The sequence below is a fragment of the Thermobia domestica genome, chromosome 9 (assembly GCF_964235325.1).
Source record: "Thermobia domestica chromosome 9, izTheDome1.hap1.1, whole genome shotgun sequence".
Taxonomy (NCBI): Eukaryota; Metazoa; Arthropoda; class Insecta; order Zygentoma; family Lepismatidae; genus Thermobia; species Thermobia domestica.
The window spans coordinates 818,011-835,568 of record NC_137462.1 but is presented as its reverse complement, the minus strand read 5'-3'; positions in this window follow the sequence as shown (position 1 = coordinate 835,568).

Below are 17,558 nucleotides of genomic sequence, written 5' to 3'. Positions count from 1 at the left end.
TTTCATTTCATCAAATACCTATTTTTAACAAGAAAGTTTTAACACAAATTAATATAATGAAAACAATTTTTGTGCTTGATTAATCATGAATTAAATTACAATCCTTCACGTTAATAAGAAAGAATTCAAGTCATTGAAAAATTATCGTTGATGAATGAAAATCAAAGAAAATATAATTGAACAAAAATCAAAAATTAAACACAATCTACGTTTGAACAAGCACATGTAAGTAAATAAATCTATTTTTACAGAAACAAAAGACACCCTTTTGGTATTATATAAATACATTTTTCATTATTATTATTATTTTTCATTCTTATTTATTTGAGCAAGAATGTCAGGTGCTACTAATTCTTTCACTAGATGCATCCATTTTTCCTTTGTATACGGAGTAGGTTTCCAAACCTTTAACTCATCTATATTGCGAAGTCCAATTGACATCCCCGTTTTAGCGTTCAACAATTCGAAAACTTTAGGATTTATTTCCTTAAAACATAAATAAGGACCTGAGAAAATGTCACAAAATTTATAAATCCTCTTTAACAACATATTACTTTGCGGATGTTGTTTAACAAAAACTAAGTCATTGACCTTGATCCGATATTTTCCTTCTTGCAAAGACTCTATTTGCGAATTACGTTTCAAAAACTTGTTATGTCTTCGGATCTTCACCATATTCACTAAACTGGATGAATCCATAATTGTCGAATCTTCTAATTTGACATCAAAATGTTGTTCCACAGGGAAAATCAAATCAGAGCCATTATGCACATTAGCAGGAGACACACCTAAAGTGTCTGATATAGAATGGTTCAAAAGGTACGTAATTTGGTTGACATGCTTAATCCATTCAGCATGTTTATCCTTACAAAAGTGCCGAAACAACATACCAAAATTGCGATGTACATTTTCTACCACGGAGCTACTTGGATGATACGGAGTCACAAAATGAATTTTAATGTTGGCCTTGTTCATGGCTTTGAGAAACACATCACTTTTGAATTGTGAACCGTTATCGCATAATATATGCTCGATAGGGCCACAATGTGGAATATATACATTCAGAATTTTATTCACGATAGCAGCGGAGGTTGCTTTACGCAAGGGATAGGCTACCACATATCGTGAAAAGATATCCATAGTTGTTAACAAATAAACTTCTCCAGTAGCTGCTCTGGGTAACGGTCCATATAAATCAATCGATAGAAATGAATGTGGTCTCTCAGGTGTTATTGAGAGCATTGGTTTTTGTATAGCCTGATAATTATGCTTAATTTGCATACACTCAATGCAGTCATTGGTATAATTTTTGACTTGAGCTCTCATTCCCTTCCAGTAAAAAGATTTATTAACCAAGGCACATACCTTCACATACCCAAAATGTCCGAAATCATCATGGTAGGCCTTTAATATGCGTGCTGTTAACGTAGGTGGAATGCAAATTTTGTTCCTAGATTTGAATTTGAAATCTTTAATAAGTAAAATCCCGTTGTTTAATTTAAATCTGGAATTCCAGTGTTTGGGACAACTACATCCCTCGCCACATGAAGATAAATGTTCCATGATTTGTTTATATTCATGATACTTCATTTGATGTTCTCTTAAATCTTCTATCGAAATGGTAGCTATTTCATCCTATAAGATCTTAAATTCGTTAATGGACAAAATATGTTGCTCTTCTCCAGGAAACAGACGTGATAAGGTATCTACGGGTCCATTATCTACCCCTTTAATGTGTTGTACTTCGAAATCATAAGCTTGAAGATCTAACGACCAGCGAAGTAATCTGTTATTATATCCTTGTACGCTATTGAGGTATCGCAATGAATTATGGTCGGTAAGTACTATAAAATGACATCCGCTAAGATATGGAGCGAATTTTTGTATTGCAAAACGTATAGCCAAAAGTTCAATTTCTGTCGTGGTGTATCCCTTTTCAGCTTTCTTTAGAGTACGACTAGCGCAATGTATAACAGCTGGTTCCTGAATGGTTGGGTTAGGTTGCCAGAGTACTGCAGAGATTCCAAGTTGAGAACCGTCACACTGTACGTAGAAAGGAACGTCGTATCTGGGGTGGTTCAAATGGATGTTTCGTTTTACGCACTCCTTCAACTTATTAAAACTGTGTTCTTGAATAGGACCCCATTGCCATGGTACCCCTTTCTTTATGATCATAAATAAAGGCTGGGCTATCTCAGCGAATCGCGGGATGGCCTTGCGAAACCAATTAAAGAGTCCTAATATTTGTCGTGTCTGTTTCACATTTACTGGCGCAGGTAGATCTTCTATGGCTTGAACTTTAGATTGACTGAATTGTAAACCAGAGGCATCAATTTGGTACCCAAGAAATTCTATAGAATTCTGCAGAAATTTGGATTTCTGTAGATTGATAGTAAGGCCTGAACTTTCCAATCTGTCTAAAACTATATCTAAGTACTTCAGGTATTCATGTGGATTTTTCCCCATGATTAAGATGTCATCAGCATACGTTATCACGTTGCTACGTAAGTCTTGACCTAGAACTTTGTTCAAGCAGGATGCTAATGCTGCACTACCATTGATAAGCCCAAAGACTACACGATTGTATTCGTACAAGTGACCTTCAAAACTAAATGCTGTGTATGGTTTTGAATCTTCATGTAACTCGACCTGATTATACGCCATCACTAGATCTAGATTTCCGAATACAGTGTTCCCTTGTAAAGAAGCTAGTATTTCTTCTACTGGAGGATACCTCACTTGTTCCAGATCAATGTGGCTGTTCGTGCGTCTCAAATCTAATACCACACGTAGAGAACCATTTTTCTTTGGAACAACATGTAATGGATTAAGGTGGACGCTTCTTGAAGGCCTAATGATCCCATCTCTTAACATATTTGCAATTTGCTGCCGTACATTCTCCCTGTATCTATATGGAATTATATAGGGCTTGGTTACTATGGGTTTGTCTGTTTTAACTTTAAAAGAATAAACAAAATCCTTGCAACGTCCAGGGCGTTCTGAAAAGACATTTCTATGTTTATATAAGATGTTCTTAAAGTCGGCTATTACTGTATTATCAGCAAAATCAAGGCTGCTTTCGAGTGATTTAACATGTTTAGAAAATAATACATCGTCCTTTATATTCATCAAATTTTGTTTGTCTTCCAATCGGGGATCATTTAATTTATCACTTTTTGCACTAATAGAAACATTATTCACTATAGGAGACATATCATTATATTGACAAGCAAGATTATCTAATTTTGAAAGCAGTTTCTGTACGATTTCCTGAGGTATACCCGGTATCGTCAACGTTTGGTTTTTAAAATCAAGCATGACACGTAATTGGGATAATAAATCTAAGCCCATAATTAATTTCTTGTTAAGATCCTTTATCACCAGAATAGGGATTGATATTTCAAAATCTTGAATAGATATTGTCACACGAGTAATTCCTGCTACTCTCTTTTTATGTTTACCGGTAAAATCAACTATAATAAGATTCTCAGCCTTTTGTAGCTTAGGATTCGAATAGTTACTAGTAATTGCTTTCCACAATGAATACGATAATAGAGAGGCATTTGCTCCTGTATCAAGTAGAGCTTCGGTACTTAACCCATTGACTTTAATAGGTATTTTAGCTGTACTATATGACTTTAAAAATACAAAATTTTCTTCAATATTAAAACCATCATTGACAGTATCATCTTCAAACCAACAACGATTTACAACCGGTATAAATTGGTACTGACACCTATTAATTGCTATTTCAGAATAATTATTTACAGTGACGTCATGTGAAAGATCATTTTCATAATTAGCATGAACATGTAAATTAGAAGATAAATGTTCGTAAGAATTATCGCTTAAATTTTTAGATAAATGTTCATGAGAATCCACAGCTGACATGGGTTTAACCCCTACCACATCAGCCGCGATTAGTTTAAATTCATACTCGTGTATGGTTCCAATAAGGTACACTGTACAGCACAATCGTGATTATGTCCCGTATTATTGTTCTGTACAGAAATTACTTCAATGCCTGGATCTTGATGCGAAGTGCCATCTCTTGTCCTTCCATTACGTCTATCCGCGTAGTTCGCTATAGTTCTGGAATTTCGCCATACATTACGTCGATTTTTAAATCTATTTTGACTATATGGTCTAACATACGAATTGCTACTATTAATTAGGTTAGGCGGATTCTCTACATAACCTTGCCTATTGTGCGCATTTTGATTGCTAGAGTATACTCGGCTTAGGTTAGGTCCTGTATTATTCACACTCCGAATATTTAAATTCCGAACAGGCACCAAATGATCTGAATTATTCTTATTTTTACCCATTCCTGATTGTGGGTTCATGGCATGGTATTGAGTTTCGTAGCATTGGACAAGCATCAATAAATGGCTGAAACTCATACACTGTGTGGAAAATAAGATCTGTTGCAGTTTAAATGGAAGCAAATTTCGAATCGATGCTATTATTCTCGATTCCGATTGCAAAGGATTAACGACCTTTAATTCGTTGTAGACATTTACAACAAACTCTACAAGAGATTTGTGCAATCGAGGATTGAAGTGTTGATTTCTAAGGGTGGCATCTCTATTTGCCAGCAAAAAGTCATTTTCATAATTTGCGATCAATGCCGCTTTGAATTCCTCATAGGTACTAATGTGATCACGTATTGCTTTAAACCATAAGGAACAAGGTGGGAGTAATACATGGGGTATTAATTTCATATATTGTGATCGATCGATAGACATTATATTGCATTCGTCTTGGAATTTCTCTAAGAAAGAAGTAGCATTCTCATTACACTTACCACTGAATTTGCTCATAGCTCTAATTTCACTCATTTTAACACTTAATTTTACCTTCTTTTTCTCATTCCTTGTTCTTGTTGAGTGATAGTTCCTATCCGTGACGTGCTGTGTCATGACACCATCTATGTTTCGCTCATCAGTGTTCTTCGGACAACTTTCTTCTAGTATAATATCCTCATCAGATCCGGGCAAAGGCGAGTTCATCTCTGGTGAGTGGGGCAACTCAAAGCGATCACTACCCAAGTTATTACGGTAAATGTTGTCTTTAGCCTGTAACGTTCTAATCTCTTCCTGAATAGTAGCTAACAACTGTGTATTTACACGTATGTTATTAGAGTTGTTGCTGACCTGGATCTTTTGCTGTTTAATGGAAGATTCTATTACTTCTAAATCTTTTTTTACAGCACTAATTTCTTGGTTTTGTTGATTGTGCTTTTCTTGACAATCATCGGATATCCTTTTTAACTTTTCCTCGAACTGTGAGGAAATGTCGTTCACCACCTGGACAATTGTCTGTTTCGTTTCATCTGATTTCTGTTCTATCCGTCTACTTAATTCTTCATATTGCTTGTTAGCTTCGTCAAACTTCAGTTCTATCTTATGTTCCATGGTCTTGTTAGATTCGTTGAATTTCTGTTCCATGGTCTGCTTTAATTCTTCATTTTGTTTGTTAGCTTCGTTGAACTTCTGTTCCATGGTCTGCTTTAATTCTTCATATTGCTTGTTAGCTTCGTCAAACTTCTGTTCCATGGTCTGCTTTATCTCGGTAGACAACTGCATTATTTGTCGCTGTAAAGCTAACAAGATATCTTCCGATGCCAATCCTGGTGTTACACTAGTCTCATCGCTATCACTAGTATTTGATTCCTGCTGCATTGTTTCGTTGTCGATTTTTCTTATGATTACTTTACCACTTCGCAATATAGTTAAGTTCGTATTCATTAACTGTAATATGAAAGTAAATTCAGCCTTACTCTTCTTCGGGAATTGAATTTACAAAGTCCCGGGTGAGGTAAACCAAATTTTTACAACGACTTATCAAAAAGATAGTCGTAAACCTGGTTCGTTTGCTGAGATAAAAATCCGAAGTGGTAGTAATTCTTTGGCATAAAAATATTAGCTTCGATATTTAAATATCATTAATCTCACCTTTTTAATAAAACTGACAACGTCTATAAACGATGTTAAACTGGTTTATTATTTGATATAACTTATAATATCCTTTTCTTAAAACTGTTAAGTACACAAACTCACTGACTAGGTAACCATAAAACATGTCCATATCATCAACTATCCCATAATAATCACTTACATATATTAAAAACATTCTTCTTTTGTTAATATGAAATGAACATTCTACTAAGTATAGTGCATATGTATGAGTACTTTCTGCCCAAGGTACAGGTAAATATTACACAAACCAAAGTATTTTGTTGTAACGTAATTTGGCTATGCCCTATGAAACCCGGAGATTCAATGCTTCGCTCACAAAAACTCTCCACTGACTTCTATCCTTAGCCAATTTGATCCAGTTTCTACTTTGTATTCTATCTCTGCGAGATCCTTCTTAGTATTGTCCTCCCATCTGCGCTTAGTCTTCCTAACGTTCGTTTTCCGATTGGTCTTCCAGTCAAGGCTTTCTACTTTTCAATTTCAACTTTTCAGACAAGCTTTTCTATTTTCTTCCATTCTAGCAACATGACCTACCCACCTAAGCCTCCTAGACTTGACGACCATAACAATGTTGGGTAAACCGTATAAATTATGTAGTTCCTCGTTATGAAGTTCCATTTCCCATTCTCGTTCCTCTTGCGTCCGAATATTCGTCTCAGGATCTTGTTTTCAAATACTTTCAGTCTATGTTCTTCCCTCAGAGTAAGCGACCATGTTTCGCAACCATACAGAACAACAGGCATGATTATCATTTTGAATATTTCCAGCTTCAAATTTCTCGACAGATCCGACAAGAGATTTTGAACCGAATAGTAACTCGAATTCCCTGCTTTCAGTCGACATTTAGTTTCTTCGTGAATATGATTTTCGTCTGTTAATATTGATTCTAGATATTTGAAAGTATCCACTTTATCAAAAGTATTATTTAATATTTTAACGCATCCAGAATTTGCCGTATTACGGTCCCGACGCACTTCCATGTATTTAGTTTTCTCTGCATTTGCTTCTAAACCCATGTCCCTGCAAGCGTTCAATAAGATCTCTGCATTTCTTTCTATTGTACTACTATCATCCTCTATTAAATTTACATCATCAGCATATGCCATAACCTGGTAAATACCGTTCAACTCTAGGTCCTGGTTGTTATTTTTGATTTTCCTTAGAGCGTATTCCAGAACAAAGTTAAGTAATAATGGTGACAACACACCATCTTGTTTCAAGCCATTTTCGACGTGAAAGCTCGTGGACAAAAATTTCCCTACCCAGACCTTACTTTGGGATTCATTTAAACACATCTTAATTATTTTAATTAGCTTTGTCGGTATTTCAAGTTCTGTAAGAACGATGTATGTTTCTCTCCCAACCGAGTCGTACGCCTTTCTAAAATCAATAAATAGTTAATGTACGGGGTATTGTATTGCCAGTTCATTTCGAGTATTTGGCGAATGATAAATATTTGGTCGATATTTTATCGATTTCGTCTAAATCCGCACTGACAATCTCCAATAATATCATCTGCGTATGGGGTCAATCTTGCTAATAGAATATTTGAAAGGGTTTTATAGGATGTTGACAGAAGAGAAATGCCTCGATAATTATTACAGTCAGTTTCTTATGACTTGGAACAATGATTGATTCTTTCCACTCTTGTGGCAATTCTTTCTTGTTCCAGATGAGGAGGATGAGTTTGTGTTTCTTGTTCCACAATTCTTCGCCACCTGCTAAAATTATCTCAGCCGCAATTTCATCTACACCCGGATATTTGTGTTTCTTTAATTTCTTTATAGCGGTTTCTACTTCTATTCGGTTGGGTTCTGGAATATACGGTTCTGCTGTGTGTATATATCTCTTTTTCTCCACGCACATTAATTTTTGGCTACGTGTTCAGCAAATCGTCAAAGAAATCTTTCCATCTATTTAAGATGCTATCCGAATTAGATGTAAGAACTGTACCGTCAGCTTTCTTTAATATATAAGCACGAGGTTGGTAGGCTTTCTTAAATTCACAGATTCCCTTTTACATGTCCCGAATGTTTTTACTTTTACTATTATCTTCAAGTTCTTTAATTTTAGCTTTCAGAAAATCGCGTTCCTTTATTCTTAAAGCTTTGGAAGTCTCCCGCCTGATATCTGTGAAATTTTGTGTAGTTATTTCATTCGGATTTTGTAGCCAGCGTAATTTAGGCCTGTTTTTCTTCTCTGCTAGTTTAATGCATTCCTGGTCAAACAATGGTTTGTTCCTACGTATTTCCGCGTGTCCCAATTTTTCTTTTGCTGAAATTTTAATGCTATCTCTAATTTCAAGCCAAGTATCCTGAGCACTAGTGCACTCCGAATCTTCTAAAATCGAAAATCTATTTGAAACTTCAATCTGGTACTCCTCTCTTACCTCGCTCTCTCCTAATTTCTTTAAATTAAATCTCTCCGTTTTCGAAAAAATGTCACCTAATAACACTGATCTACAAAAAAAATTTAAAAAGTTGTATTTCTGGATAACAAAGTAGTGATTATGAAAGGATTTCCACTCCTAAATTCAAATCTGACTTCAGTTTTTCTCTATCGGGCACACTTTTGGAGTAATGAGCACGTAATGTTTGTGTTTGTAAAGCATTACTATATATTGTTGACACTATATATAACATAGAATTATAGGTATGCGAAACAGCTGTGGACCGAACATAATTGTTTACATTTTTCTTTTGTGCTGAGTGTCTCTCTTGTCTCTAATGACACACCAGCAATAGTCTGCCAGCATGGTGGTCACCCACTTCCTTTCATAGCGTTTTTCAATGGTGGATATATCTTTATGAATGTCACAGGAATTACTGGGGAAGTTATCCAAATGTGAGTCCATGATATGCCCCTTCAAGGACATTTTGCACAATAAATCCTGATAAGCTGCAAACATTTCATCCACCATCTCCTTGTATTTGTGGTCCCGTGTTCTCCCAGGAAAGTTTTGGGTTACTTTCGTAAAACTCATCCATGAGCGCTTTTCTTTCTCTGTGAGACATGCCTCAAAACCTCCATCTTTCTGCGGTTCCCGTATCTGCGGACCAACAAACACGCCCTCTCTTATTTTTGGAGTTGACAGTCGGGATAATTTTTCAGCAAGGTGCGCAAAAGCTGGCCCATTTGGATCAATTGCCTTCACAAGCTGTTCAATAAGTCCAAGTTTTATATGTAGGGGTGGAACAAGTGTTGGTATTGTATTGTATTTGTGATTTTTATGTCTGGCAGTCATTAGGATCGATCGTTTTTTCTCATTGGCGCAAAACTTGTACGAGATGGTGGACACAGCAAAAAATTTTGTTTCCAAAGTTAAACAATAGCATTTACAGTGTTTGGAAATATAAAATGCAGTTGTATTGTATTGTATTGTATTGTATTTATTTCGTCCTTTTTTCATACATTTAGCACTCTAATACAATGCATATGAAGCGGACACGTCATTTATATATGAATACAAAAGTAAAAGAAACAATAATAGTGAAAATTACATACACTAGGTTAGTAATTAAGCCTTACTTCTTACATCTTATTACACTATACATTTTACATGACATCATTGTTAAAAATAAACTTAGCAATTATTACTTGCAGTGTATTTAGAAACCCTCCAACAAATATGTAATGCTAAAAGCAAGTGATGACATTGATTTACTGTACATCCTGTAATGTTTCTATTTACTTAGCAGTTCATGTATTCCTCTACCGAGTAAAAGCAATGTTGTAATACATATTTCTGGAGTTCTTTTTTAAATATAGCAACAGAGTCCTGAGTTTTAATTTCTTTCGGAAGTTTATTGTAAAGCATGATACCCGCGTATTTACATTCTTTTTCATATAATACTGTTCTGTGTTCTACAATAGAAAAGTTTTCTTTGTTTCTTGTGTCATGATCATGTCGCTGTTCTACTCGCGTAAGGATACCTTGTAGATGTTTCTTTACAAATATCAATAGATTTAAAATATACAACCAGGGTACTGGAAGTATACGAAGTTTTTTAAATATTGGTTTGCAATGATCTTTTGGTTTAGCAGTTACCATCAATCTTATTATTCGTTTCTGTATCGTAAAGATGACTTTGGCCTTGTGTGTATTTCCCCAAAATATAATACCATATGTTAAATTCGATTGGAATAATCCAAAGTAAATTGTTTTTAAAGTAGACTCTCTTAAAACATTTTTAAGAACTTTAATTGCGAAATATATTTGGTTTAATTTTTTACTAAGCTTAGTTATTTGCACATCCCAAGAAAGATTTTTATCTATCCAAATTCCTAAGAACTTACGTTAGTTGAGTTTACATATTCTATTTCATTATGTTGAATTATAATGTTCCTAGGCTGTGTATGTTTGTTGCGCATGTGATGAAAATTGATTGCTTGTGTCTTTTCAATATTTAATTTAAGCTTATTTTCTTTAACCCAGTGATAGATTTTACAAAGGATTTCGTTTGCACTACCTTCAACAACCTCATTTGTTTTACCTTTTACTATAATATTAGCGTCATCTGCATAAAGGGATGCTTCTGCTGGAGCAATATTACTTGGTAGGTCGTTAATATATATCAAAAATAATAGCGGCCCTAATACGGATCCTTGTGGCACTCCACATGTTATTTCTTGTTTGTCTGATATGTAGTGTGTAGCTTGGTTTGTATCCCTGTTATTGTATGTAATTTCTACTACTTGCTGCCGATTTTTCAGATACGATTGAAACCATTTGAATGCAATGCCTCTTATTCCGTAATCTTGTAGCTTTGAGAGAAGATTTCTATGTGACACTAAATCAAATGCTTTCGAAAGATCCAGAAAAACACCTATACATTTCTCCTTACTATCTAAACTTTTATGTACACTTTCCACGAAGTTATATATTGCGGTTTCCGTTGATTTCCCTTGTAGGAAGCCATGTTGCTCGTGTGTTATTAGATCATGTTTAAGTAAAAAGGATGCTAGCCGGACACTCATTGTGGTTTCTAAGATTTTTGAGAAAATTGAGAGAATCGAAATAGGCCTATAATTTTCAAGTGATGATTTGTCGCCTTTTTTATATATTGGTTTTACTTTTGCAATTTTTAATATACTAGGGAATTCTCCACTTGAAAACGACATATTTATGAGGAAACACAGAGGGTCAGCAATATATTTAATGCTTTTCTTTACAATACTTGGCGGTATGCCGTCTACGCCAGCTGACCATTTACTTTTCATTTTCTTTACCACCTTTATTATTTCTGCATTAGTAGCTGGATGTAGATACATTGTATTGTTGCAAATTTTTGAGAATATTTTCGAAGTGGACAATGCTGGATCATTATTGTACGTATGTGATAAGTTGGTGTAATAGTTATTAAATAGGTCAGCAATTATACGAGGGTCTTTTATTATGTTGCCATTTTTAATTACCTCTAAATTACCGTCATCATTACGAGTGTTTAAACTTAACTCGCTCTTCACTAGTTTCCACAACGCCTTCGACTTATTATCTGATTTTTTAATGATTGTGTCATTGTGCAATTTTTTTTGCTGCTTTCAAAACCCGTTTGTATATGTTCTTGTATATTTTGTAATATGTCTCTGTATGTGGTGATAGATTTCCTTGTGTTTTAGCTTTGTTAAGAAGTCTCATTTTTTTGCTTGCTATTCTGATCCCTTGTGTTACCCAGGGTTTTGATTGTTTTGTTGAAGTTACACATTTTACAACAGGGAATGCTAGATCGAAATAGAATCTTATGGTGTCAATGAAATAACTGAAAGCTTCATTAATCTGATTATGTATATAAAGCTCGTTCCAATTTTCTTCCCTGAGAAGGTGATTAAAATATTGTATATTTTCGTCATTAAATTTTCTTTTGTACGTTACACTACTTGCTTTTGCATTACAAAAATTTTTATTAGGAGTTACATGTATGTCGAGTACTTGGGCAAGGTGGTCTGAAAAACCACTGTTGAAGACGTCTACTGTGTTGTAGTTAAGATGTTTGCTCACTATGAACTGGTCAATTGCACTTTTAGAGTATTTTGTAATTCGTGTGGGAACTTTAACAATTGCGTCCATATTAAATGAATCTAGAAGAAGTTCTACCTCGTGTTTTATAGGCTGTAAAAAGTCTATGTTGATATCGCCAACAATTACGACAGTCTTCTTGATTTTCATAAAATAATTTAGTATCGTATCCATCCTATTTATAAAAATTTCTATATCACTGTCAGGAGTTCTATATACAGATACAATTACAAGGTTATAATCTACTATTTCTAATGCACAACTTTCAAAGTGTTTTTCTACATTTAAATACTTAAACCTAATACATTCTTTCGTTTTTAGACCCCTCTTTGCATATATACAGGCTCCCCCTCTATCTCTAATACTTCTGTAGTATCCTGCTCTTAGCTGAAATTCAGGAATGCTTAGGTATTCTAAGCAGCCTGATTGTAACCAGTGTTCTGTTATACATATTAAATTTACTCCCAACAATTTGTCCAAAAGTAGTTCTTCCAACATGCTTTTTTTATATAACGAAAACCCTTGTACATTTTGATGGAAAATAACTATATTATTTCTATTGTGTTTGTAACTTAAGTTGTCAGACTGTATACTTTGATAACATGTCTGCACTTTAACAGCATTACTCTCAATATACCTTAGTTTTAATTTATTGTCAATTAGACGTTTACCAGAACTCCAATTATCTTTACGGATGTCTTTATGTTGGGTTGATGATCCTACCATAAAAAATAATCCGGACGGTGTGTTGGAGGCTTTCTTTCTCGTTTTGATTTCCTATATACATTGTCCTGATATGACGTAATTTCTTGAGGAGAGACAATGCCATTTGAAACATTCATATTTTCAATATTCGATTCTACCCTGATACCGTCTTCATTAGATGGTATGAAACAATTTTCTTGACATGGAATTTTACTACTTTTGCAATTTATGTCAAAGTTTTCGCGTACTGTACCCTTTGTATCAATAATTATGCGTGTTTTATTTACACTAATTTTTGTTGAAAGCTCTCCCATCATTACGCTAAGTTTCTCGCATAGTTCTTTTTTACCTGTATTGCTTAAGTGCATACCATGTCTTGTGAAATATCTACGAGGAAAATCCTCAACAGTTAGGTGGTGCACATGACCATGAGTTGCTTCTCATGAAAGAACTGTGGGATGTCGTACAAAAGCCAAAACCGGAATCTCCTTATGCAGAATGGTGCAAGAAGGATGGGAAAGCTAGGGCAACGATCGGACTGCTAGTTGAAGGTAATCAGTTAGTTCATTTACGGCGACAGGAAACTGCAAAGGACTACTGGGAAGCCTTAAAGTCATATCATGAAAAATCGACTTTGACAAACAAGGTGTTTCTGCTGAAAAGACTGTGTCGTATGGAGTTAGAAGAAAATGGCGACATGGGAAAACATATTAATACTATGTTAAACATCGTGGATCAGCTTACCGGACTAAGAGAGACATTGGCCGATCGTGTGGTAGTGGCGATGCTATTATGCAGTTTACCGGACAGCTATGAAACTTTGATAACAGAATTGGAAACGCGTCCAGAGAACGAGCTAACACTAGAATTAGTCAAAGGAAAGCTTATAGACGAGTACAAGAGGCGAAAGGAAGTGCAACGTCACAATAGGAATGAAGAAAGTGCCATGAAGGTGGACTCAAAGAAAAAAGTGCAAGGAAAAGAGGAGAGGAGCGTGTGTTTCTTTTGTAAAAAACCAGGTCATTTCAAATGTGATTGTGCAAAATTTAAAGCTACCGGTAGTAAAAAAAAATTTTTCAAGGGCAAATAAAGTGCAAAGTGCTAGTGAAGTGGTTGTAGAAACGCATTGTTCACAAGGAACACAAGAAGGCGAAGATGCATATGTATGTTTTAGGCTAGTGCAAGGGAAGTAAATGTAGGTGAATGGTATATAGATTCTGCTGCTACTTGTCACATGACAAATGATAAACAATTTTTCAAAACATTAAACTATAATGCAGAAAGTAAAATTTACTTGGCAGACGGTCGAATGTTAGTAGCCAAGGGTATCGGGGAAGGTGTTTTACTGTGCAGAAATGAAGTTGCTAAAAATGGAAAATGTAATGTTGTGTAAAGGATGTTTTGTATGTGCCAGAATTAGATGGTAGTCTCTTATCTGTGAATCAACTAACAAAAAAGGGTTTTGATATATATTTTTCGGGGAATAAATGTCATATTAAGAAAAATGGCAGCATGATCGCTAGTGCTACAGAAAATGGTTGTTTGTACAAACTAGATGTTTGTAAAAAACAGTACAGTAATGATACTCAAGCTTTAAAGGTTACTCAATGAGAAATAAACAATTGTATTAATGTGTGGCATAGTAGGTTAGGACACAGAAGTCCAAAGGTACTTGAAAACATGGTTAAAGATGACTTAGTTTGTGGGGTAGTATTAAAGCAATGTGATACTAAGATATCTGATGTTTATGGGCCTATGCAAACACCAACTCCAAGGGGAAAAAGGTATATTTTAACATTTATTGATGATCGTAGTAGGTATACTGTTATTTATTTACTAAAAAAACAAAAATGAAGTTGAAGAAAAGTAGAAAGAATATGTGCAATTCACCGAAAATTATTTTCAGAAGAGACCAAAAGTGCTACGTACAGATAATGGTGGCGAATATACATCGGCTGGTTTACGGACATTTCTTAAGCAGAAGGGCATAATTCACCAGAAAACGGTACCGTACACTCCCGAACAGAATGGTGTAGCGGAAAGAAAGAATCGAAGCATTACAGAAATGGCACGGTGTATGCTAATTGATGCGGACAAGGAAAATAAATTTTGGGGTGAAGCTGTACTAACAGCAAATTATCTTCAAAATCGTCTTCCCACTAGAGCGTGTGAGGTGACACCATATGAAAAATGGTAAAAACATATCTTGGACACATAAAGGTTTTTGGATGTATTGCATATGCGATGATCCCTAATCAACAAAGATCAAAGTTAGTTGTCAAGGCAAGAAAACTGATTTTAGTTGGGTATGAAGAAAACACAAAATGGTACCGGCTACTAGATGTCACAACAAACAAAGTAGTGATAAGTAGGGACTGTCATTTTGTTGAGAATGTATCGCATGAAGTACCAACCTGTGAAGATCGTACTGTCTTAGACACACAAAATCTTCCCAAAGAGGATGCAGTATTACAAGACGAATATGATGACCTTATACCGTTAGGTTTAAATAACGATGAAGCATGTGAAACTCTGGAAACCTCAGGAAGTACCGGTAGTTACCATGAAGAAAGTGCTCAAGATGAAATTTGTACCGGTAACAATTTAGGAGCAGAGACAGTGAGAAGATCATCGCGTTCCATCAAAGGAAAACTACCTGCCAGGTATGCAGAGAAGGTGGTGGTAATGACACAAGAAGAACCAAGAAACTTTCAGGAAGCTATGAGTAGACCGGACAAAGAAAACTGGAAGATGGCAATGAAAGAAGAGATTAGTTCTATGCACAAAAATCAAACTTGGGATTGGTGAAATTACCAGAAGGAAAAACAGCACTAGGTAGCAAATGGGTTTATAAATTAAAAGAAAATACTGACTGCAAAGGCTCACAGTATAAGGCTAGACTTGTTGCGCAGGGGTTTTATCAAGTCTTGGGGGAAGATTATGATGAGGTTTTTGCACCGGTTGTTAAAGAAACCACTTTGCGTGTGTTACTTACTGTAGCAGGAAAAAAAAAATATGGAAGTGAAACATTATGACCTAAAGACAGCTTTTTTGTATGGCGACTTACAAGAAGAAATTTACATGAAACAACATGAAGGTTTTGAGCAACCAGGTAACATTGTATGTAAGTTGAAGAAAAGCATATATGGTCTTAAACAGGCTGCTCGATCTTGGAATAAAAAGATAAATGATTTCGTTGTAAATAATGGGTTCAGGAGGGGAAAGTCAGATCCTTGTTTATATTTTAAGGAAGTAAATAATACTCATGTGTATGTGTTAATATATGTTGATGATGTAGTTATAGCTTGTACCGATAATAGGATTATTGATGAAACACAGCAATTGCTTTCAAAAGAGTTTCAGATTCATTGTCTTGGCGATTTGAGCAGATACTTAGAGCTCGAAATCAGCAGAAATGTTGATGGATATTTTGTGATTTCGCAAGAAAGTTACATCGATAAAGTGCTAAAAAGATTTAGGCTAGAAAATGCAAAAACGTCAAAATTTCCATTAGATCGTAGTTACATTAGAAATGTCTCATGTTCAGAATCATTAAGTAAAGTTGATGCAAGTTTGTATCAAAAGGCTATTGGCGCATTACTGTATATAAGCAATAATAGTAGGCCAGATATTGCTGCCAGTGTTTCCATATTAAGTAGAAAAACTAATAATCCTTCTCAACAAGATTGGGTTGAAGTAAAAAGAAATCTCAGATACTTGAAAGGGACCAAATGTTACAAATTGCAGTTGGGTAATAAGAAAGAATGTAACAGCAAACTAATAGGGTTTGTAGATGCAAATTGGGCAGACGATTTAACTGAGAGAAAATCAAACAGTGGTTATATTTTTAAATATGCCGGAGGTATTATTAGTTGGGCAAGTCGTAAACAGTCATGTGTTACCTTGTCATCTACTGAAGCAGAATATGTTGCAATGTCTGAAGCTTGTCAGGAGGCAAAATGGCTTAAAAATCTGTTGAGTGATTTGCATGAAAGCTTTTGTGAACCGATTGTAATTAATGAGGATAATCAAAGCTGTCTAAAACTAATAAGTAATGACAAAATAAATCCCAGAACCAAGAGATAAAATTTCGTTTTATTTGTGATTTGGAATGTAAACAAAAGGTAAAATTACAATATTGTCCAAGTGATGTAATGATAGCTGATATGTTAACAAAACCACTCCAAGGGTTAAAAATAAAACAGTTTTGTACAATGTTGAATTTATGTTAAAATCAAAATTGCAACATTGAGGAGGGGATAAGTTGGTATTGTAAGTTGGGTTTTTCAAAATACATGTTATGGCAACAGTGTTGTGAGTAGTAGAAGTTTGTATTCTGTGATCGATATTGCACTTGCACAAAATTATGTTTAACAATATAGGTTCTGTGGTTTAATTCTTGCGTGTCATTAAGCAAATCAGAACAAGAAGAACATTTTTAGGATCTACAAGACTGTCCCGTTGCACATTCTTTTCACCAACTGTCCAGAAGGGTTTAGACCACTCTTTTTTCACATATTGGGAAGTGCTTTCCCGTCTATCCCATTCACACAAAAAGCATGCATACTTCGTGTAGCCTTGTTGCATCCCTAATAATAATGCTATTACCTTGAAGTCACAACGCAACTTCCAATTATGTTCACTGTACTTAATTAAGGTACATATCTTAGTGAAAACTTCATAACTCTCTTTGGTAAAAGTGGCATATGCAACAGGGATTGAAGGCAGTTTATTCCCGATATGCAGCAATATACCTTTTAAAGTATTCTTCGAAGCATCTAAAAATAATCTCCATTCACCAGGTTCGTATGTTATGTGCAAGGCTGTCATTAATACATGAATATCATTGCAGAATG